The 23,376-nt window shown below is 42.9% G+C and overlaps 1 long non-coding RNA gene across 1 annotated transcript; it reads right to left on the bottom strand.

Moving 5' to 3' along the window:
* Positions 1–909: 909 nt before the first annotated feature.
* LOC141572413 (uncharacterized) lies at positions 910–19,138 on the bottom strand. Its single transcript, XR_012497774.1, has 3 exons — positions 18,832–19,138; positions 18,156–18,279; positions 910–2,610 (listed from the first exon to the last, which is right to left on the bottom strand). It is a non-coding gene; the product is annotated as an uncharacterized LOC141572413 (long non-coding RNA).
* Between the last annotated feature and the right edge of the window lie 4,238 nt (positions 19,139–23,376).

Below are 23,376 nucleotides of genomic sequence, written 5' to 3' on the forward strand. Positions count from 1 at the left end.
TTTACTAGGTGGGGGCCCAAGGATGCTGAGCATCCTAAATTGTGAAGTCAATCCTTCACGTAGACAAGCATCCCTCATAATTTTGAAATATCACACAGACATTCATGTAGTTGAAAAACCTGTTTAGAGTAATCTGAGCTAAGATCCAAACTATTTTAATTTAGACAAAAATAATTTTTGTGTGGTTTTAACATACACTGTATTTTTCAGGAATATGGAGGGATATAGAGAGAGGATTGTATCTCATTTTGTTCATTTTGGAAAATCCCATCATCAGTAGCATTGCAGCTAATGAGATCTGAACTCCACCTGCACACAGTTGAAGTGTCTATATTGCTGCCTGGGACCTTCCTGGTGATTCCACACATAGGGATCAACCTCACTATTCCGTATGTCTCCTAGTGTACTCATGCCTATGCATTTACATATTGAAACATTTCATTATCAAGTCCTTTCTTCTTATTTCTCTTTTATGTTACAGTTAAGGCAATCAATACAGTGATTTTTTAAACATGTGTCATTATATTGATTTTTTTTTAAAATTATGTATGTAGGTTATATTATCTATTAATTTCATTTCAGAATAGTAAGGAGAGCATTATAAATATTTACTATAAAAAGGGGTCGGGGGGTGGGAGATGAGGGTAAGGGGGATCGAATATATGGTGATGGAAGGAGAACTGACTCTGGGTGATGAACACACAATGGGATTTATAGATGATGTAATACAGAATTGTACACCTGAAATCTATGTAATTTTACTAACAATTGTCACCCCAATAAATTTAATAAAATAAAATAAAAATAAATAAATAAATAAATAAATAAATAAATAAATAAATAAAGGGGTCACTGGGTCTGACCGAGCTGAGAACCATTGATTTATGCCATTATACTTAATGTGGCCTCATTCCTGGCACTTTTCCATGGTTTGTTTAACGTTTATTTATTCCTAGTATCATGGTTTATTTAACGATTCTACCACTGACAGGTATTGAAGTGTTTTGGTTTATATATTATTTGATAAACAAACGTATTTATAAATATATCTCTGGGCACTCATTGAATTATTTTCTTTGGGAAGAAAACTCATAGGTGTGGACTTGCTGAGTCAAAGGGCATACACATTTTCCATTTCAAATTATCCAAATTATCCCAGTAAGAGAATCTGAGACATACCTGGGTGAGCATCTGTTGAGGAGGAAGATGATGCACAAGGCTCGTCACCTACCTTCCCTGGGGGTCAGTGTCCTAGCAGCCTGCATCCAGCAAAGAGCCATGTCCTGGGAGCTGCACGTTTGTGCCCAGCTGTGGTGACAGGGCCTCCACGAAAGCAGGGCCACAGGGCAGCATGTGTGTCCTTCTTGACCCAGCAGCCCCGCTGGAGTGAGCCAACATCCTTTAGTAAATTCTTTTCTAGCATAAGCTGGCAAGAGTGGGTTTTATTGTTTGCAACAAATATTCCTGAGTGATGATGAAACGTAGCTCAAGTTCAAGTGATTTGGGTTCATTTTAGTGGTGTTTTCCACTTGGATTTTGTTATGTGTTAAATTGGGTCCTCTGAAAATTCATATGTTGAAGCTATAACCACCAATACCTCAGACTGTGACCTTAATTGGGAATAAGGTCATTGCAGATATAATTAGTTAAGATGAGGCCATACTGGAGCAGAATGAGTCCCTCCTCCAGTATAACTGGTAGGTACCCTTATGAAAAGGGGACGTTTGGATACAGACACACACACAGCGGGGACACTGTGTGAAGATGGAGACAGAGATTGAGGTGATGCTTCTCCATGCCAAGGAATGACAAAGATTGCCAGCAAGCCACCAAAAGCTAGGGGAGAGGCCTAGAGCAGATTCTTCCCCACAGCCCTCAGAAAGAAGCAACTCTGTCAAAATCTGGATTTTCGACTTCCCACCTCCAGAACTCTGAGATAGTAAATTACCATTATTTAAGCCATTCAGTCTGTGGTACTTTATTACAGTGACCCTATAAGTCTAATACAGACTTCTTAGCTTCAATTTCTGGATTTGTCATCCTAACAGAAGAATTCTGTCGTTGTTCAGCAGAATCATTGAATGATAAAAGCTGCGGCAATCTCAGGACTCATCTGGTCCACCTCCCATATTCTGCATGCAAAGAATTAAAAATCAGAGAGGCCAAGACTCGTTCAAACTCAGACAGCCGGCTGGCAGCAGGGCCAGGTACAGAGCCCCATCTTTCAGGCTGTGCATAACATCCTTCTCACCGAGACGGGAGTTGAAAGAACAGCAGAACTCTGGAGGTGGGTCTGGATAGACACCGCTCTGCGACGCTCATAGCTCCTATGTCATTGTTTTCCATCAGACTCACCCAGGACGTCTCTAAAAGTACAGAGCAGTGGCCTCTCCCCAGACCCACTGAATCATTTTTCTGGGAGTGGGGTCTGAGAATCTGTGTGTCTTAAGAGCGCGGCTCAGTTTGAAAATCTGGCACACTACCATGTTCCACATCTGCCAGTGAGAGGGAATGGGGCCTGGCTGTGGGGCAGACAGGCCTGGCTTGAGGGCTTCCAGCTGTGTGGCCTTGGGCACGTTACTGAAGTTCTCCAAGTCTCAGATTCCTCATCTGTCAAAGGAAAGTAATATCAGTTACTGCCTCATTAAACTGTATAGAATTAAAAGAGAAAATTCATGTACAGCACATAGCAGGGTGCCTGACAAAAATAACACTCATTAGAATTTCACCATTATATTGTTATTCATGAAGAGGTGAATGTGACATTTGCAATGCCTAATCTTAAGGCCACACCACTTTTTGATGTCAGAGGCCATGCTTTTTCCTGTTATTTTTTCCTCTAATAAGGTCATAAACTCATGCTGTTGTCTCTGCCTGCGTATCTTTCTCCACCTGTCAAAATCCTACTAACTCTTCAAGGTCAAGTGTCACCTCTTCTTGACACCTTCCTTAATCCCCAGAGTCAAGTGATGCCTCCTTCCCTGTGTCCCCAGCCCCTGCTGGCGTCTCCTCACACAGCCTCTTCACAGGCCGCTGTGTTGTGGTGTTACTTGTTCCAGGTCTGTTCCCGTCACTAGTCTAGCCCAATTGAGCACTGTGCCTGGTGCAGAGATGCTCAGGGAACATGCCCTGAATTGGGTGAAATATGAATGCTCATTCCAATTCCAACAAAGGCCTACTGGACTTCTCTGGGGGCCATGAATCAGGATTCTGGGTGATGGTTATTTGTCCATAGTGCCTTTTATAGGAAGACAAAGGACCAGAGGAAACATCCAGGTCAAGAGTAGCACTCAACCTCAAATGTAATTACTAGAGAATGGGAACAGGATTCGGTTGTGGGTTTCTGAAGGAGTCTTTCAGAATCTGCAGCAGGCTGCAATGGGCACCTTGTTGTGACCTCTAGGGAGCCCTCATAGCAGGCCCTGGTCCTAACTGAGCGGAACATGCCGATTCCCCAAAGACATGAGTGGTAATTAAGGGATAAAAAACGTCACTTGTGTGTGGGGCCACATTCATCATGGTTGCTGCTCCGTGAGAAAGCCATTTCATAGAACACTATCTGTGCCTACATTTCTCATCACGGATGTTTTAGGGTAGTAGGTCAGGCAAGATGAAAAAGGGAGAGAGAAAAAAAATTGATGAATGGTGTCATGCTGAGTTATTTTTCTCCTAAATACCTTCTCTTTTTCATCTGTTATCACATCCTGACCTGATAGGAAATGTCTGTCAGTCTCCTCCTAATGAAATGTGGTTGCACAGGTTTGAGGTAAACGATGTCACACACGTGGACCATTGTGCACAAAAATAGAGGCAGATCTCAGGGGGCAGAGGGGATGAATGAGACTGATGATTAAAACCCACTGAAAATCTCCAAGCTTCTATTTACCAGAACTTTCTACTGCTCTCTCTGCTGTCCCAGGTTTTTCAGCGCTGCTAATGATTTGGCAAACGCATACACATTCAGCCACTTGAAATTTTTCTGCCACTGTGCAGTAAACTAATGATGGCTAGAAAGAAAGAGGCTTCCATTTCTTTTTCTTTTTTTTTAACTTTTATTTATTTTAAGTGTGTTTTTCCAGGACCTATCAGCTCCAAGCCAAGTAGTTGTTTCAATCTAGCTGTGAAGAGCGCAGCCCACAGTGGTCCATGCGGGGATCAAACCACAACCTTGTTAAGAGCACTGCTCTCTAACCAACTAAGCTAACTGGCCAGCCCTCCATTTTTTTCTAGAGTTCTTCTTCCTCCAAAACCCAGTCTCTAAACTTTGCCTCCTGCTGCCCTTCTTTTCACTCTAGATAGTATGGATGAAAAAGGGGCCACATGCTAAATCTGACAAACTCAGGGGAGGCCAGCATGGTGGCCCTACAAACTCAGAGACTGAAAGTAACCATAGAGGATGGTCAGAACATGAAAATTCCTAATTAAAAGTGAATCACAGCCAATAGTCACATCCTTGGCCTATAGCTTCCGTGACAAAGGTCAGTCTTTACTTTAAGTGAGCCTGCCTATTGTCTTTTTGCATCTAAGACAACAGAACCTTGAAATGTCAGGGTAATCCCTTTTTCCAGATCCCTTGGGACACAACCCACCACACCAAAACAGAGTTGACAAAACCCTTCATTGTTATCTTATTCCCCAATACGCTATGTGTTGTAAATGTTCATTATTAACTATCCTATACCCACTAGTGTAAAAAAAGTACTTCCAATTTACTTTTTATCCAATCTCAGAGATTTCCCTGCTTTGCTTTCTCCCACTCCTTTAATCTACCAAATGGATTTCAAGTAACCTTCCTTATATCTTCTCCTTTTATTCTAATATGTAAAATAAGCTGCAAAACTGCAATTCTGCAGAGCATTTTCTTAATCAGTTGAGATTTTTCTTTCTGGCAATTGTCGTCAGTTTGGCTCAAACTCATTAAAATTCTCTACAGGTTTGGATGTTTCTTATGCCAACAATATCTATCATTAATAAGTGCCTGTTTCTCCTCTGTGGTGTTTCTTAAATTTACCCATTTCTCTCCCCCGCTACCCCGTTTGCCTGTAATTTCATTACTTCATGCTCGGATCACTGCAACCCCCTTCTTGTTCCCAAACTTCTCACAAACAACCTCAGCCACGAATCTACACTGAGGCACCAAAAACCTATTTACACTGACATTCAAAGCCCTCCTATCCTGACCCCTCTGGTCTTGTCTAATATTTCCCCTCTCCCTCTGAGATAGGGCAGAGGCAGGTCCTCCAAATATATCACAACCATCAGCAAAAGGCAGAAAGCTAGTGAACCAGGATGTGGTACAAACCAGCCAGAACGAGTCAAAACCAAGATGGCGGCAAGATTCACCTCCAAGTAACCTCCAGCCATGTCACATGGTCATTGTAATACATCTCCATGATAAACGACACTCCCACCTGTGCCATGACACCTCAGGGGAGGACCATATTGGGACAAAAAAGCGGTACATTCTAAATTTCCAGCAAAAAAACCACCCCTTCAGAGAACTAATAAGAATATTTATCCCCTTTATTCCCATATTTAAAAGCCTAATAAAAACCACTGCTAGATAGGAATGGCGGCAGCGGGGCGCACTTTTTGAGTTCTCCGTCCGATCTTATCAGAAATGGGAAGCTTATAACCCATCAAAGGACTCTCTGCTCATCACACAGAACAGCGAAGAGACTCGCGCAGGGATTTCTTGCAGGTGGGGAAAAATTGGGCGAGCAGGGGAAGAAGGAAGGGAGCGGAGCGGAGACACGCCGCACCTGCGGTGGCGGTGGGGACGCGGGTTGGAATCGCGGTCCACACCTGTGGCGGTAGAAATTCGGCCCCCACCCTTGGGTTGTGGAAATCTGCTCCGCACCTGTGCCTGTGAAATTCCAGCCCACACCCACGGCTACAGATACACAGGATATCCCAGGACGGAGGAGAGCCCGGAAGCCAGGAGGTGGGCGTTTTGCCCTGCGTCCCACAGCGGACCTCTCCGCTGCAGAGGCAGCATATCCAGCATTTGAGGCAATAACTCCAGCTACCTCCAATTAAGTCTTAGGCCTGACAAAGGACAAACTCCATACCTGGGCCCCTCCCCCCGCTCTTCCGACCCTACCCCCGCCTTTCTAGAGACTTGATCTAGCCCCTGCACTAAGGAGCAGCGACAGATTACAGAGGCGCCTTGGAGCCCGGGCTCCGGGAAGACAGGCGGGCAGCTCTGGCCCAGGGAGGAGGCTAGGAGCTGGGAATCTTCTGCCCCCAGCCACCACCTTTTCTGGCCTGCGGGAAGAGTGTTAAGACAGCGGGGCTGGGAAAGAGAAGACCCCTCCTTCCATCCCCAGCCCCCACCCTTTCTAGCCAGCCTAGAGCGGGGCAACCACATCCCCAGCTGCAGAGACGCAGGGGTTACCAGGACAAAAGGGAGAACACAAAAGCCAGGCGGCGGACTTTACTTTGCATCCCACAGCAGAGGCAGGATATCTAGCATTTGAGGCAAATAACTCCATACCTGGGCCCCTCCCCCCGCTCTTCCAATCCTACCCCCACCCTTCCAGAGACTTGAACTGGCTCCTGATCTGAAGAGCAGTGTCAGATTACAGAGGAGCCTTGGGGTTTGGGCTATGGGAAGACTGGCCGCTGGCTCTGGCCCAGGGAAGAGGCTGAGAAGAGTGTGGTTTGCCCTGGCCTAGGAGACAGGAGACTCATCCATCCCCAGATACCACTGTTTCTGGCCTGTGGGTGGGGTGTGACACAGCTGGGCTGGGAAAGAGAAGACCCCTCTTTCCATCCCCAGCCCCCACCCTTTCTGGCCTGCCTAGGGCGGGGCAATTACATCGGCGGAGGCACTCCCAGGGATCAGCAGTAAGTGGCAGATGCAGTTCTCAGCTTTCAGCAGCTGAGGAATCCCCTGCCCCCCCCCCACACACACACACACAGGGAAGAGGTGCCCTAAGACTCAGGAGAGCTGGACACAGGGCTGGTGGTGCTATTCTCGGTGTGCATATGTGCCGACAAGGGCAGAAACTGCACTGGCTTTGTAAAACCTACTGTCCAGACCCCTCAGCCCCACGCATCTAAAGCTGCAGCCTCAGCGTCACTCTGGGCATCAGGTGACCGGCTCTACCTGCACAATACGCAGGGCACTCTGTGCTACAGCAGAGAACAACCTGGAGATTACTTGGTGGGCTTAAGCCACAACTGGCGCTGTTTTTTTTTTGTTCTGTTTTGATTTGTCTTTATATCTTTGCCTGTGTCGAGTGGGGACTCTGTGCTACAGCAGAGAACAACCTGGAGATTACTTGGTGGGCTTAAGCCACAACTGGCGCTGTTTTTTTTGTTCTGTTTTGATTTGTCTTTATATTTTTGACATCATTGCCTGTGTCGAGTGGGGGTTGTCGATTGTTTTTTTACATGTGAATGTATTTGACTTTTTCCTTATTGTTGTTGTTGTGCTTGGTGATTTGCTTTGTTCTGTAATTGCCCTACCAGTGCCCAGCTTAAGAGGCACAAGATTCAACATACCCAGCGGCCAACTCCAGACCAAGCCAGAGTACTACCGGGTTTGACCTACAAGTGACACACCCAGAGGGGATTCTTTACAGGCACATAGAGGCCAAAGGGCAAACCACATCTAAGCGATCAACCCTCATGCAGCAGAATACCCTGTGTGGGCAAAGCCAAGTCTCACAACTAGTCAGCCTAGGAGTTAACTCCACCTACTCACAAGCGAAAAGCAATTAAGGATCTTCTTTAACAGGACAATATACACAACACAAGAGTCACTTTTAGAGCACACGCAGGGGAGAAGAACGAAGTAGTGCAAGTCAAATATAAAGGACATTTATTATATACTAATCCAGCAAGAACTAAGAACTCCAGGGCATCTACCTAATACATCGAAGCAAACACAGAGAGTCAGCCAGAATGAGGAAACAAAGAAACATATCCCAAATAAAAGAACAGAAGAAACCTTCAGAAATGGAACTAAATGAAGCAGAGGTAACCAAACTGTCAGAGACAGAGTTCAGAATACTGATGATAAGAATGTTTAAGGAACTTAGAGAGGACATCAAGAAGGATGTAGAAATCATAACGAACAACCAGTTAGAACTAAAGAACACAGTTACCGAAATAAAGAACTCACTTGAAGGAATTAACAGCAGGTTAGATGAAGCAGAGGATCGAATCAGCGACTTAGAAGACAAGTTAGCAGAGATCACCCAAACAGAACAACAGAAAGAAAAAGAATAAAAAACAATGAAGATGGTTTAAGAGACCTATGGGATAACATCAAGCGCAACAACATGCATCATAGGAATACCAGAAGGTGAAGAGAAGAAACAAGGGATTGAGAACATATTTGAAGTAATAATGTCTGAAAATTTCCCTAACCTGATGAAGGAAACCAACATACAAGTCCAGGAAGTGCAGAGAGTTCCAACCAGGATAAACCCAAACAGGTCCACTCCAAGACACATTATAGTTAAAATGGCAAAGATTAAAGACAAAGAGAGAATCCTAAAAGCAGCAAGAGAAAGACAGAGGGTTACATACAAGGGAACTCCCATAAGACTATCAAATGACTTTTCTGCAGAAACATTGAAGGCCAGGAGGGAGTGGCAGGAGATACTCAAAGTGATGGAAAACAAAGGCCTACAACCTAGGTTGCTTTATCCAGCAAGGCTATCATTTAAAATTGACGGGAGATAAAGAGCTTCCCAGAAAAGAATAAGCTAAAGGAATTCATTACCACCAGGCCAGCATTGCAAGAAATACTAAAAGGACTTCTGTAAATAGAAGAAAGATGAAAACAATCTAACCACAAATTTAAAAATGGCAATAACTATGTACTTATCAATAATCACTTTAAATGTAAATGGTTTAAATGCTCCAATCAAGAGACATAGGGTGGCTGAATGGATAAGAAAGCAAGACCCTTGTATATGCTGTATACAAGAGACTCACCTCAGATCAAAAGACACACACAGGCTAAAAGTGAAGGGTTGGAGTAAGATATTCCATGCAAATGGAAATGAGAAAAAGCTGGAGTTGCAATACTTATCTCTGACAAAATAGACTTTAAAATGAAGAAAATATTAAAAGACAAAGATGGACACTATATAATAATAAAGGGATCAATTCGACAAGAGGATATAACCCTAGTAAACATCTATGCACCCAACATAGGAGCACCTAAATATATAAAACAGATATTGACTGACATAAAGATGGAGATCAACAGTAACACTATCATAGTAGGGGACTTCAACACACCTCTGACAACAAGGGACAGGTCTTCCAGACAGAAAATCAATACGGAAACAACAGCCTTAAATGACACATTGGACCACTTGGATTTAACCGATATTTTCAGAGCATTCCACCCCAATGCTGCAGAATACACGTTCTTCTCAAGCGCACATGGAACATTCTCCAAGATAGACCATATGTTAGGCCACAAAGCAAGTCTGGATAAATTTAAGAAAATTGAAATCATACCAATTGTCTTCTCTGACCACAGTGCTATGAAATTAGAAATGAACTACAGGAAAAGACTGGAAGACACACAAATTCATGGAGGCTGAATAATATGTTACTAAATAATGAATGGGTCAAACAGGAGATCAAGGAAGAAATCAAAAGATATCTCGAGACAAACAAAATGAAAATACAACGACCCAAAATCTATGGGATGCAGCGAAAGCAGTCCTAAGAGGGAAGTTCATAGCACTGCAGGCCTACCTAAAGAAACAAGAAACATCACTAATCAACAGTTTATCTTCACACTTAAGGGATCTGGAAAAAGAACAACAAAATAAGCCCAAAGGGAGTACAAGGAAGGAGATAATAAAGATCAGAGCGGAAATAAATGAAATAGAAACCAGAAAAACAATACAAAAGATCAATGAATCCAAGAGTTGGTTCTTAGAGAAGATAAACAAAATTGACAAACCTTTAGCCAGACTCATTAAAAAAAAGAGAGAGAGGACCCAAATTAATAAAATCAGTAATGAAAGAGGAGAAGTGACAACAGACACCGCAGAGATACAAAAATCCTAAGAAATTACTATGAGCAACTGTATGCCAACAAATTTGACAACCTGGAAGAAATGGACAATTTCCTAGATGCATACAACCTCCCAAGGCTAACTCAAGAGGAGACAGAAAACCTGAATAGACTGATTACCACCAAGGAAATTGAATCAGTAATCAACAATCTCCCAACAAACAAAAGCCCTGGACCAGATGGCTTTACAGGTGAATTTTACAGAACGTTCAAAAATGAATTGTCACCTATTCTCCTCAAACTCTTCCAAAAATCCAGAGGAGGAAGACTCCCAAACACTTTTCTGAAGCCACTATCACCCTGATCCCAAAATCAGACAAAGACACCACAAAAAAGAAAACTACAGGCCGATATCGCTAATGAACATAGATGCAAAAATCCTCAACAAAATACTAGCAAACAGAATTCAGCAATACATTAAAAAGATTATACACCATGATCAAGTGGGATTCATCCCTGGTATGCAAGGGTGGTTCAACATCCATAAATCAATTAATGTGATACACCACATTAACAAAATGAAAAATAAAAATCATATGATCATATCAATCGCCTCAGAAACAGCATTTGATAAAATTCAGCAGCCATTCATGATAAAAACCCTTAAGAAAGTGGGAATAGAGGCATCATATCTCAACATAATAAAGGCCATATATGATAGACCCACAGCTAACATCATACTCAATGGGGAAAAACTAAAACCATTCCCCTTAAAATCAGGAACAAGGCAAGGCTGCCCACTTTCTCCACTTCTATTCAACATAGTGCTGGAAGTTCTAGCCACAGCAATCAGACAAGAAAAAGAAATAAAAGGCATCCAAATCGGTAAGGAGGAAGTAAAACTGTCATTATATGCAGATGATATGATACTATATTTAGAGAACCCTAAAGACTCCACCAAGAAACTATTAGAGCTGATAGATGAATTTAGTAAAGTAGCAGGATACAAAATTAATATTCAGAAATCAGTTGCATTTGTATATACCAATAATAAAACATCAGAAGGAGAAATTAAAAAAAACAATCCCATTTACAATTGCTCCAAAGACTATAAAAGACCTGGGAATAAATTTAACCAAAGAAGTAAAAGATCTGTACTCAGAAAATTATAAGACACTGAAGAAAGAAATGAAAGAAGATACAAATAGATGGAAACACATACCATGTTCATGGATAGGAAGAATTAATATAGTTAAAATGTCCATACTGCCTAAGGCAATATATATATATTCAACGCAATTCCTATCAAACTACCAATGACATTTTTCACAGAAATAGAACATATAATCCTAAAATTTATATGGGATAACAAAAGACCCCGGATATCTTCAACAATCTTGAGAAATAAGAACAAAGTGGGAGGTATAACAATACCTGACTTCAAATTATACTACAAGGCTACAGTAATCAAAACAGCATGGTACTGGCATAAAAACAGACCCATAGATCAATGGAACAGAATAGAGAGTCCAGAAATAAATCCATGCCTATATGGCCATTTAATCTATGACAATGGAAGCAAGAATGTACGGTGGGGTAAAGACAGTCTATTCAATAAATGGTGCTGGGAAACTTGGACAGACACATGCAAAAAGATGAAGCTGGATCACCTCCTTACACCACATACAAAAATAAATTCAAAATGGCTTAAAGATTTAAATGTAAGATCTGAAACCATAAAATTCCTAGAAGAAAATATAGGAAGAAACTTCACAGACATTACCCGGAGTAAGATTTTTATTGATATATCCTCGCGAGGGAAGTAAGAGAAAAATAAACATGTGGGATTACATCAAACTAAAAAGCTTTTTCACAGCAAAGGAAACCATCAATAAAACAAAAAGGATCCTACTGATTGGGAAAAGATATTTGCCAATGATATATCTGATAAGGGGTTAATATCACAAATTTATAAAAAACTCACTCAACTCAACTCCAAAAAAACAAACAACCCAATTAAAAAATGGGCAGAGGACATGAAGAGACATTTTTCTAAAAAGGACACACAGATGGCAAACAGACATATGAAGAAATGTTCAACCTCACTAACCATTAGAGAAATGCAAATAAAAACCACAATGAGATACCACCTCACCCCAGTCAGGATGGCTATCATCAATAAATCAACAAACAACAAGTGCTGGCGTGGATGTGGAGAAAAGGGAACACTGGTGCACTGTTGGTGGGAATGCAGATTGGTGCAGCCACTATGGAAAACAGTTTGGAGGTATCTCAAAAATCTGAAAATGGAACTACCTTATGATCCAGCAATCCCACTCCTAGGTATCTATCCGGAGAAATCCAAAACTCCAATTCAAAAATCTTTATGCACTCCTATGTTTATTGCAGCACTATACACAATAGCCAAGACCTGGAAACAACCGAAATGCCCATCAGTAGATGACTGGATTAAGAAACTGTGGTACATTTATACAATGGAGTATTACGCAGCCATAAAGAAGAAAGAAATCTTACCATTTGCAACAACATGGATGGACCTAGAGAACATTATGTTAAGTGAAATAAGTCAGAAAGAGAAAGACAAATACCATATGATCTCACTTATATGCGGAATCTAAAGAAAAGAATAAGTGAATGAACTAATCAGAGACAGTTTTGGAAACATGGAGGAAAAACAGAGGGTTGCTAGAGGGGCGGGGGGGTGGGGATAAGGGGAAGGTGAGAGGTTTTGGGAACGTACAGAGGGATAGTGGATGGGGGGAGGGGGGTTCACACAGTGTGAGGGATATAAATGATAAACGTCTAAGTTTTGCTTTCTCTTGTGCACCTGAAACTAATTAAAAAACAAAACAAAACAAAAAAAAAAAAGTAAAAAAAAAAAAAAATCTGAAAAAAAAAAAAAAAAACACTGCTGTAAGTAGGGTCAGGGTTGTCTCTTGCCCAAGGGCAGCCTCTACTATAGCTGTGGAGTAGAAAACATCTTACTTAACTGCTATCGCTTTATTATCTGGCTCACGCTTGAATTCTTTCCTGTGCAAAGCCAAGGATCCTCTTTCTGAAACACCTCCACCATCCATCCATCCATCCATCCATCCATCCATCCATCCATCCATCCATCTATCATCTATGTATCTCCCTCTAGTCTCATACATAGGCCTTTACCTGATTCAGGACCATATTTCCTCTGTCCCTGGAACACTTCTGTTCATTCCTAAAGCCATGCCTGCTTTTCTAAGTCCTACAAGATGTTCCTCTAATAAATCAGAGCTCCACGTGTACAAGTTTGGGGAATACTGCATACCTCAGCCCCTCTTGGGGTTCACAATGCACATTTACAATTTTAAAGCCCATAGAAATCCTATAGCCAAAGATATGCTATTCTCTCTGCCTAGAATACTTCCCCCAAATCCCTCCCCTAATGACTAATTAAATCTTTACTTGTCTTCTAGGCCATGCTTAAATCACTTTACTTTCTCAGGGAAGACTTCCTTCACCCCCTGCCCCCAACCTAGTGAGGCCTTGTTATAACTTCCATCACATCTTCCATTCCTTCCCCACCCATTCATCCCACTTATAACCATTGCAATATCTGTTTTTCCCATTGGACTGCAAGTTCCACAAAGGCAGGGACCACCACTCTCTTATTCGGTGTCTTATCCCCAACACACAGCACAGTGACTGGCATACAGTGGGTTTATACATATTTATTGCCCAACTAAAGAAAAAAAAAAGTAACTTTGGGAAATGTTACACCAAATAAACATCTTTGATTTGGGAACTATTCTTCCTTTGCCTCACTGTGATACATACTTGGAAAATGTTTCCCTTTCCCTTTGCCAGTCATGCTTTACCTCCTTGACAGGTAACAAATTCTACCCATTGCTACCAGTTAGGAGTCCGACTAGGTCTTATTTTCAGGGAAACACGGTAGTCTGCATTATAAAGGACATTGAAAAGTCTAGGGCTAGGACTAGCTTCCAGCAAGGGTTTATGTAGCAAATCAAATTATATCACCAATGGCCTTGTTTTTCCCTGGCTCCCTTCTCTCTCTCTGATCTATAATACATCCCACAGTGGGGCCTCATTCCTGGCTTCCACCCTGTGGCCACGCCCTGCCTCCGGGAGCCCTAGGCTCCCGTTTTGAAGTAGAAAGGTTGTTTCACAGCCTTATACTACATTGAGTATCTTCAGGTAGTTTCCAAGCAAAAGACATAAAGCTTTTCTTTCCAGGAAGTCCTGGGCATGGGTGGCCTCCTTGGCTCTGAACTAATCATTAAAGTTTAATCCAATCACAGCCTGCTCCAGGGTTGGAGTGTCAACCCCAGGGAGACAAAATGGCTGAGAACTGGGGAGGAGACGTTTGTCAAAAGAAATGTAGGTCTGTTTGGAAGAGGAAGTAACTGAAGGGTAGTCAACAATCTTTCAAGACTGGGCTCCAGCCCAAACTCCTCTAAGAAGCCTTCCATATAAACTCCAGACAACTGTGAAGTCTCCTTTCTCCTTCCAGAGATGGTGCTTACGATCTATAGCACAAAGTTGGTCCTTTTATATATGATGTTAGATTGTCCTCTAAGTGACTCAGCTATGTAAGCCTGTCTTCCAACTATAAGAGTCACTTTTTTCTGCAGGGCAATTTACCCCCAAACTTAGTTTTTTAGAATAATCAACTTACAATGCTTATGGATTCTATGGGTCAAAAATTCAGAAGGGGCATTGTGGGGATGGCTTATCTCTGTTCAATAAGGTTGGCAGCCTCAGCTAGGAGGGTTCAAAGGCTCAGAGTGACTCAGTGGCTGGAGGTAGGAATCATCTGAAGGTTTCTTTACTCATGTGTCTGTCAGTTGATTCTAGCCAGAACTACTAACCATGACTTCTTCATGTGACCTGGGCTTCCTCACAGCATGGCAGCTTCAAACTTCTTACATGGAAACTCAGGGTTCCAAAGGCAAGTATCCCTAGAAAACCCAGGGAAATCTTGCCTTTTATGACCTAGACTCAAAAGTCACATAGTACCACTACCACAGTAGTCACAAGCCCACCCAGATCCAAGAGGAAGGCACATAGGACCCACCTCTCATTGGGAGGAGTATCAAATCATATTGTAAAAAGAATGCGGGTTAAGAGGTGTCATTGCAACTATTTTTGGAAAATACAATATTCCACACCCCATTACACATTTTGAGTACCTTATGGGCCTGTTCTTTATAAATACTGTTTGAACCAACCATTGAATTTAAGAACAGGAATATCTGTCAATTATATGTAATTGACATATACCTGTAATAAAATCAAATAAACCTGTAATAAAATCAAATAAACCTTTGTCATATTTTCTATTTAAGATGTTTAAAAGGTTCTGTTCTGTTACAATATGTATAAAAGAAAAGGTTGCCTGCAAGATTTAAGTAGAGAGGAAGATGCTAAGGACACCCACGTAAGGACTTGAAATAGTAAGAAGAAGTAGATTTGGTCTTGGGAAGAAATTGCCTTTAGGAACTGTCCAAACAGTTTTCCAAGCTCTCCATCACCTGGCTCCTTCTCTAGAATCCTCATCTTGAACTCTATTATCCAGGCATACCAAATTTCTTGTAGTCTCTCAAAGCTTGCCATAAATTCACTCTCCTCAGGACCTTTGCACATGCTACTTCTCCCACCTGGGAATACTTCCAGTTCTAATACAGCTCTAGCTTAGATGTCAACTTCTCTAGAAGGCCTTCCCAGACACACTTCTCTTTCCTACCATCACAAAATATCCTGTCTTTTGGGCACTGCTTGTTTGTCTCCTCCACTAAGCTATAAACTCTGTGAAGACAGACAAAATCCATCTTGATAACTATTATATGACTGTGCCTTGCACACAGGAAGTCCTCAAAGACTATGTAGCAGATGCTGTCATTACCCCACCCATAGCCTCTTGTCCTTATTGTTTCAGTCCTGGCTGGTCCCACTTCCAACTGCCAGCACCTGCCCTATTTCGCCTAAGCACTTTCTCTGGCTACCAAAACCTATTTTGCCTACACTAGTAGCAGGGCAGAAGTTCCAGGGAATTCACATTCCCTGGAGCAGTCCTCAATCAATGATTGATAGGAGTTGGTACACAAATATTCCAGCTCCCTCACGCCTTGGGTGGGATAACTCTGAGGCATGTTTTCTACAATTGATCCCAAAGTTTCCCAGCATGATGAAGCCCCACCAGGGCAGCCAACCTGACAATGCACCCTTTATTGGCTGCCTTCCTTTCTCTGTCTTACTTCCTGATTTCACAACCGGTATTTTCTTCAGCTCACCAATAAAGGACTTGCTCTCAAATCCTTGATGTAGGATCTGCTTCCCCAAGAACCCACACTAGGACAAAATGCTTGCTGAATGAATGAGTGAGACTCTGCCTACACAATTCGCACACCACAGCTGAGGCACAAAAATACTGCCAGTAGCCATGCACCGTTCTGAGCCAGAGAGTGCAAATAAATGCCTGGCAGGAAATCTCAAACCTTGATTTCTATCTCTATTGACATTTGTAACCAAGACACACACACAGGAAAAACGTAATGTTGGGAAGTGGGACTGAAAGAAATGGTTAAATCAGTAAATAACATGCACCTGTGAATGAAATTAGCTCTAGCACTAGAGACAAGCTGGCTAGATCAATTGCCAGACAAATAATGCTACTTGCTTTTCATCTGCTTGGCACTTGACTGGCATTACATAATCTTTCTTCCATTCAGCTCTAGAAGTTGAGACCAGGAACCACTCTAGGTGGGTCACCCAGCAATGGAGGGGAGCAGCTATTGGAGGTAGGAATGGAATGCAGGGTTTCTCTCTTTCTCCCTGTCGTGCGGGAGACCCTGCTCGCTGCGCCATTTGTCATGCGGGAGACCCTGCGGGGTCTCTGGTCCCGCTCCCCATACAAGAACGCAGGATATGGTGAGGCCAACAAGGAACACCCACGGAGCCATAGGTAGGGGAGTCATACCACTATATTCTCTCTGGCGGCACTATACTCTCACTGGAGGCTGGATCCACACTGTCCGCAAACCGCCATCCACGCTTGCCAGCCCAGCCGCCATCTTCTTGCTAGCCCCCATCCTTCTCCTCTCTCCTTCTCTCTGCTAGCGTAGCCACAGCAGTTATATTGTGGCCAATGGCTCACTGGTTACAGCTGACGGCCAACTAGCCACAGCTGATGGCCATGCAATCACAGTTGATGGCCATTTACTACCTGAGCCAGCACCTGTCTATGTGAGGCCGAGAGCCTGGAAACTACTTTCTGGGGCTCTGCCCCCACACTCCCCTCTGTAAGCCGTTATTATAATTTGGAAAGTGATTTGCAGTGGATTACATCCAGCTGTGGGGTCAGCACGGATACCTACTCTTTTATTTCCCCACCAAACTTCCCTGTACAATTCTCGATTTTTTTCCCTTCAAGTTAGTTAATAAATGTTTGCTGAACATAGGAAGAATATGGCACAGCTCTATAGGGGATGTAGACAGGGGGCAATAAGCTCAGAAAACCTAAGAACTCAAAGTATTGAGGAAGAGGGAGCCATTTTGCCATATTTGAAGTGTGCGTGTGTGCATCTGCACGTGTGCATGGTGGGTGCATTTCCAACATCACTTGACTGTCCCTCCCTCTCTAACACTGACTGACCTGTCTCCCTGCTTTCAGTGTGTGGGGGCAGAACCCCAGAAAGTAGTTTACAGGCTCTCGGCCTCACGTGGAGGGGTGCTGGCTCGGGTAGTATATGGCCATCAGCTGTGGCTGATTGGCCGTCAGCTGTAGCCATTGAGCCATTGGCCACTAATATAGCTGCTGCGGCTACGGAGGAGAGTGGAGGAGAGTGGAGGAGAGTGGAGGAGAGTGGAGGAGAGCGGAGGAGAGTGGAGGAGAGTGGAGGAGAGTCGTCTGTCGGTTGCAGAGAAAACGGACAGCAGGTCGCACGTCCAGTGAACCCAGCCTCCAGTGAGACCGTAGTGGTATGACTCCCCTGTCTATGGCTCCGTGGGTGTTCCTTTTTGGCCTCACCATGTCCTGCGTTCTTGTGTGGGGAGCGGGAGCAGAGACCCCGCAGGCCGCCCCGCACGACACAGTGTCCTCCTGTCAGACCCAATCACCTACCAGACGTATTAATCCAAATCCTACCATTGGACACTCTCCTTCCAAAAACCAATGGGATGGTTTACAGGAGGCGGTTGTAACCCGAAGCCAGCTCACTGCAGGATCATGAATCCAGTAACATCAGATCTTCTGATTCTTCCAAGAGAGCCTAGAAAGGTGCCGACTTTTAAAACTTTGTAAGAATTAAACAAAACAAGTCCCTAAGATAGATAGATAGATAGATAGATAGATAGATAGATAGATAGATAGATATTCATCTCACCATCTCACAGCCACCAGCTTGCAAGCCCCAGCCTTACAGGATAAAGTTTAAGCCCTCGGCATCACATCCAACACCCTTTGTCTTACCTGTTCTTGTTTCTATTCCAGTGCCTGGAACGATTTGCCAATCCCTTTGTCCCCAAAGCCCTACACCCCCCAGTGGCAGCTCCAGTTAATACATAGGACTGAAAGGGGAAGGTACAGGCTTGTCTTGAAGTGTAGTCCAGAGCCAGCTCACCATTTTTGCTTATTTAAGGTGTCCGTGAAGGGTCCTGAAGAAGATTAGCAGAGGTACCAAACCCGCTCGGGTCCCCACTTGGTCACAGTCCCCTCTAGTTCATCCTCTGTAACTTTAAAGACCTCTTTCCCTCTGACACGTGTTCTTCTATTCTCTTATCCACCCAGCAACCCTGTATTCATTTTTCTAAACTCGGCTTACCCGTCACCTCCTCCTCACTGAAGACACTCCAGAAATAATTACTCCCTTTACTTCTGTGCCTTGCACACATTCTCACTATTATCTGTGCTGCAATGTCGTGTGTATATTGCTTCCTGAGTCTGATTTGCCCATGGACTGTGAACTATCTGTATATTGTTGTATTCATGTCCTCAGGGACTGGTTCGCAGAGGCCTTCTACTTCTGTATTCTGACATCTAGAATCAGCTGTCACACTTCCGTGAACACACCAGACATTCAATAACCGCTTGTTGAAACGAAACCAAAACAAGAAGTAAGAATCACATTGCCCAGCTCCTGACTCACAACTTCCTAGCAGAACGCACCTGACTGCCACCTGCCTAACCCACTTATGTAACCCAGTTTGGCATTTCTCAGTGAGTCTTCACTCCGCCTGGGAGGTTTTGCAATGGGCCCCACCTGCTGCGGGGTCGGCACTGCCGGGGGGGAGCAGGTGGACCGCAGAGCGCAATTATGCAGAGTCGCGCCTGGCCAGATTGGAAAAGGGACAGCTTTGTCAGGATGCCTGGAACGCAGCACCTGTGCGGAAAATAGAAGCAAAAGGAACGAATGCAGGGGCTACCGGGTGCTTGCACAGGAGCCTCGCTGGAAAGTGGGAGGGGCAGGGCCTGCTGTGTGGAGGAGTGGGGTTAGTTCAGTAAGAGCCCGGGGATTTCTGGGGAGGAGGAGTCAAGGGAAAGGCCTTGCACAGCGGTGGATGAAACAAGCTTCTATTAATATTTTTGGTTCAAGGCACAGGGAAGTGCCGGCACTAAAATGCCTGGGGCTTGTGGGCAGAAGGAGGGTGGGCTGGGACACCGTGGGCCCCTTCCTGCCCTGGGCAGAAAGCAGGGAGGAGGCATAGTGCTCCCATGTTCTGGCACCAGCCCGCCAAACCCACAGACAGCCCATCTCCCCACGTGTCTGGCAGGTGAACAGAGGAGGAAGGAATTCTGACTATTTGATCTGCCTTAAAAGTCCATCAGAAGAGATTGTGTTGGGGGATGAGGTGGGCGCCCCACGAGTCTTTCCTGGAATCCCAGGCGCAGGCAAATTTCCACTGGGTCCATGAAAAGTATTTGGAAAATGTACATTTAACCAGAAAAGGGATCTTATCATCTTTGATATTTTAAAGCCCTGGGGAAAATTTCTTTGTGCCAGGAATCTTTTTTCTTTTCTTTCTTTCTTTCTTTTTCTTTCTTTCTTTGTTTCTTTGTTTCTTTCTTTCTTTCCTTCATTTTCATTAGTTTATTTTTTTCCATTATTTTATTTTTGCATTATTTTAATGTATTTTTATTTGCATTACTTCAATTAATCTTCATAATGCCTCTTGCGGATAGGTACCATTTTCAACAACAAGAAACTCAGCTTTGCCCCTGGAGCAGGTGCTCAGCTGCAATTAGTGAGATATCCCCCTCCCCCCCCCTCCTTTTCTTGCAGTCATTCAAGCTTCTGTTTGGAGACCTAGGAGGGCGGAAGAGTTTGGGGTGTGGTCGAGATCATGAAAAGCAGAGGCGAATGGTGTGGATGGGATGCTGTCTTTTCTTTCTCTAAGTGTTTCAATCCATTGGGAGTATAGCTACTAGGAAAAAAAGGGCCTGAGACTTACTGGATTTTTCAAGAATGACTCAGAGAAACTCTGGGACTGGGCAGAGTTGCTTGCTGCATTTAGGATGGAGAAGATCATTCTTTTTGTCTACTTAGAAACAGCATTGCTCTGGTGTCCACAGGACAGGGAGATTTAAATGAATCCCCAAACAGCACCCTTGCATAATTTTGGCAATCCAGTGCGGGCCTAGCAAAAATGAGGCTGGTTTGGGGTAGGGGACAGATGCAGAAGAGGCAACAGGGGGCAGATATGATGGAGCTGACAGACTGGCTCTGGGCATATAAGGCCCCCTCTAGGGATGCACAGAAACAACTAGGGGGCACTTTGAAGGGGTTTGTTTCTGGCAGCCAGATCTAGGGGGAGGGAATCAGGCAACTATAATTTGTCATTAAAAGAGTGACTTGTATTATAGACACAGACCCATGAGGTCACCAGGGCACCTGGATCACACCACTGTTATAAAGAAAATGGATTCGGAGAAATTAAGTACTTTTTTAAAAATTGCACACAAAGAAAGGCAGAGGAATACAGAGCAGTTGGATGCAAAATCAGTTCTTGCTAACACCCTGGGAAAGCACAGCAGAGTGAGAACCAACAATCTTTCATTTTTATCACAGAATCATCTGTTCTTTGGGCAATGGTTTCAATGTTTGTTTTTTGCCTTGGCTTTTCCATCTTATAGTGACATTTATATGGTATTTACCCCAAATAACTTTACTAAAACAGAATCATTATGGTCTATTAAGGAAATATACAAGGTCTGACAATTACGTTCATAAACTCATCCTAGAAAAAGTGCTAAATGGCTCATTGCTGAATATCACTATGGTCACCTTCGAAGTACTCCCCTTGGGAAGCTATGCACTGACACTAGTGCCTAGTGCACACTTCAGAGCAATTTTGGAACTCTTTTCCTGGAATAACCATCAGAGTTGTCATCGTATTACCTTTGATGTCCTGAATGTCATCAAAATGTCTTCTTTTCGATGTTTTCTTTGTCTTCAGATAAAGAAAGATGTCATTGGGAGGCCAGATCAGGTGAGTAAGGAGGGTGTTCCAATACAGTTATTTGTTTACTAGCTAAAAACTTCCTCACAGACAGTGCCATGTGAGCTGGTGCATTGTTGTGATGTAAGAACCATGAATTGTTGGCAAAAAGTTCAGGTTGTTTTCGTCTAACTTTTTCACACAGCCTTTTCAACACTTCCAAATAGTAAACTTGGTTAATTGTCCAGTTGGTACAAATTCATAATGAATAATCCCTCTGATATCGAAAAAGGTTAGCAACATTGCTTTGACTCTTGACTTGGACTGATGGAAATTTTTTGGTTGTGGAGAATTGGCTGACTTCCACTGTGCATTTAGACGCTTTGTTTCAGCGTCGTATTGGTACACCTATGTTTCATCATCAGTGATAACACGGCCCAAAACATCGTCTCACCTCTCCAAAAGGTCTTGGCAAACTTTGACTCTCCTTTGCTTTTGTTCATAGGTGAGCTTCTTCTGGACCATTTTTGCACACATCTTTCTGATGCCAAGATTTTCAGTTCAGATTTTCCTAACTGTCTCTGTATCAATGTTTACTTGGTCTGCTATGCTTCTCACAATTGGCCGATGATTTTGACACACAATTTGATGAATTTTTGCAATGTTTTCATCAGTTCTGCTGGTTACTGGCCACTCTAACCTCTCTTTATCAGTGATGCATTCTCTCCCTTCAGAAAAACATTGAATCCTTTTGTACACTGCCATTTTCTTCATGGCATTATCCCTATAAATGTAGACTAACATGTTCCTGATTTCACTTCCACTCTTGTCAAGTTTAACAAGAAATTTAATGTTCATTGCTCTAATTCAAGCTCAGACATTCTCACGACGGCACACAAAAACACGGAACAACAATAACAAACACCATTCAGCAAGCCACTGCCACACGTCGACACGAACACAGCTGTGAGACACTGATATACCAAGGTTATGAAACCTTACCAAGCTGTACAGTGCTGCCAATGTAGGCGCACGGTAGCAAGTTCATGCACTTAATTATCACCTCGTACATACTTGAGCTCGTCTGCTAAAAGAAGGTAATTCACTTATAAGGCAAAGCATTCCACTTTAAAGATTAGTTGGAGCTATCCAGATTCAGAAAAAGAGCTATCCACATTGCAGGAAAACTTAATAATTGTCGGTTATGTGAGTTGAGTAACTGTTGAAGTTTGTGGTTTGTCTTATTTTTTAAGAATAATACTGTGGAAGACTAGATAATGTTAAGATGGTGATACTTCTCAAATTGGTCTACATATTCAACATAAACCCCATGAAATCCCAGCTGCCTTTTTGGCATAAGTTGACAAATGGTTCCTAAATTCATATAGAAATGCCAGAGACGCAAAATAGCCAAAACAAACTTGAGAAAAATCAAAGTTGGAAGGCATAGACTTTCCAATTTCAAAACTTACAACAAATCTACACTAATCAAGGCAGTCTGGTACTGGCATAAGGATAGACATATACAGAGTCCAGAAATATATTCATATGTTTATAGTTAATTGATTTTCAACGAAAGTTCTGAGATAATCCAATGAGGAAAGAATAGTGTTTTCAACAAATGGTCTTGGGATAACTGTATATCTACACACAAAAGAATGAATTTAGACCTGTACCTCACACCATATACAATATTAAATGAATCAGAGACTTAACCATAAGTGCTGAAACTATTAAACTCTTAGAAGAAAACAGGAGAAAATCTTTGTGACCTTCAATTAGACAGCACATCAAAAACACAAACAAGAAAAGAAAAAATAAATAAATACAACTTCATCAAAATTTTAAATGTTTGTTTCAAAGGATACTATCAAGAAAGTGACAAGAGAACCCACACAAAAAAATACCTGAAAAATCTTATATATATCTAA

Source organism: Rhinolophus sinicus, linkage group LG06, assembly GCF_036562045.2.
Source record: "Rhinolophus sinicus isolate RSC01 linkage group LG06, ASM3656204v1, whole genome shotgun sequence".
NCBI lineage: Eukaryota > Metazoa > Chordata > Mammalia > Chiroptera > Rhinolophidae > Rhinolophus > Rhinolophus sinicus.